Raw genomic sequence first — 2,098 nt, 5'->3', positions numbered from 1 at the left:
GGAGTTTGGACTATCTAGAAGGCAAGGAAATTATTAATATTAGACAATTAATAATTTAATTTAGAGAAAGTTGTGCAAAGTATTATGTTTTATTTTATTCTTGCAGAAAGTTGTGCAAAGTAATATGCATACAAGAATTTGTTTTCTATTATTTGTGCTTGTGACAATTATCCATTTTATCAAACTACTTAATATAAGAGTAAGACATTATTAAACGTGTGATATGAAATTCACTTCTTAATATTACACACTTTTTTAAGCTTATTTTCACCAACTAATTCAATAAATAAATAATGAATGGAGAATTTGGAGATAAATTATTGCAAGAATTAGGTGTTCCATAAATCTCCCAATCTTTTCAAATCAACAAGAGAAGATCCACCTCCTCCTTTAGCCTCTTTACAATTTCTTTTCATTTTTAAAATCATTTCTCTAATTTTTTTTCCTTTATCTGATTTCATCAACTTCATAACTCGTTCTCCTAACTCGATTGCACTTACAAACTTATCCGCTGACTCATTCAATTTCAAAGCAATTTTCATTTCTTGTATTAAAATCAACCTATTCAACTTTTGCTCAGCATAAAGTGGCCACGTAATCATTGGAACTCCTTCACAAATCGCTTCTAAAATTGAGTTCCACCCACAATGAGTCACAAACCCACCCACTGAGTGGTGATTCAATATTGCTCTCTGTGGGGCCCAGTTTCTCACCACCATTCCCTTCTCTTTCGTTCTTTTCAAAAATCCTTCTGGTAATAACTCGTCCAAACTCAACACGTCTAAATCCAACTCACTCCTAACAATCCAGAAGAATCTTTGCTTACTTTTCTCCAATCCAAATGCTATCTCATTCAACTGAGCCTTAGAAAATCTCCCCATGCTTCCAAAGCTCAACAACACAACACTTTGACTCGGTTACGAGTTGAGCCAACTCGTACAACGACTTTCATTTTTCTCATACACGCCAGAAATATAGGTCCAATGCAAAAAATCAATGGAGTAATTCCATCAGAAACACACAACCCATCTCTCAAAGCTTTAATAGCTTTTTTTTCAATAACATCACAAGTATTTAGAATAATTCCATCACTTTTCCTCAATATTTTAGCACATTCAAGCAATTTATGGTAATTTGGACTTGTTGGATCCTTCCCTTCATCAAAGAAGTCATCGGCGAATAACCTCGGTAACCTAGGCAATTCAATAGGTGTGTCAATGTCAAAGTCTTTTATGGATTTTGTTGCATTTTTGTGAAAAGCTGGAAAGTGAAGAAAAATTGATAGTGTAGAAGTTGCTGAGGTAAAATAAAAATAAACAGGAATTTTAAGGTTGTTTGTAACTAGTGTAGCACTATAGTTGAGAAAATCCAAAATAACTACTTTGAGGTTTGTGGTTTTTGAGATAGATTGAAGAATATGGTGAACATGGTGGTTACTAGGAGGGGAGAGTTGAAGTGTGTGTAAGTGAGGTGGAAGTGTTAGAGTGAGTGAAATGGAAGGAATTAAGTGAAAGTTTATGGAAGGAAATTTGTTAGAGATAGAAGAAATGTATTGAGTGATGGAATCATTGTTTTCATTGTTTGGTGGTACAAGGATTAGAATTTTGATTGAAAATGAAGGATGGTGTGTTAGTATGAGTTTTCCTAATTCAACCATAGACATTAAGTGTCCACTACCAAAGGCAGGGTAAAGAACTATAGTGTCTTTCATGATTTGGGAGTATGTGAAAATTGTTTTCTTAATTTCAAAAGCAAAGTGAATAATGGTATTAATACACAGAATTGTCTCCTATTGTGCTATTAAAAAATGATGGATTATTTTTGCACGCAATAAGCATTTATAATATTAAATTAATTTCTCTAATTATTGAAATGCAAGTCTACACATGTTTTGTTATAAGTAATATTTTTTTATTAAGTGCCAACTGTTTTTAAAGATATTGTATATCGTATGATACGGACCATATCAATAAATTTGTGTTTACATGCTCTCTCACGATATTCTCAGTCCTCTATATATTTGATTCTTCAAGTTTTTTACTTTTATTTTTAAAATAAAATTTAAATGTAATTAATGATTTTTTGTCTTTTATATTTT

The 2,098-nt window shown here is 31.8% G+C and overlaps 1 pseudogene; it reads right to left on the bottom strand.

The window, feature by feature from the left end:
• Positions 1–298: 298 nt before the first annotated feature.
• Positions 299–1,774, bottom strand: LOC101511197 (UDP-glycosyltransferase 1-like; annotated as a pseudogene).
• Positions 1,775–2,098: the final 324 nt, after the last annotated feature.

The sequence above is a fragment of the Cicer arietinum genome, chromosome 8 (assembly GCF_000331145.2).
Source record: "Cicer arietinum cultivar CDC Frontier isolate Library 1 chromosome 8, Cicar.CDCFrontier_v2.0, whole genome shotgun sequence".
In the NCBI taxonomy this organism is placed as follows: Eukaryota; Viridiplantae; Streptophyta; class Magnoliopsida; order Fabales; family Fabaceae; genus Cicer; species Cicer arietinum.
This window is presented reverse-complemented; position numbering and strand designations above follow the sequence as displayed.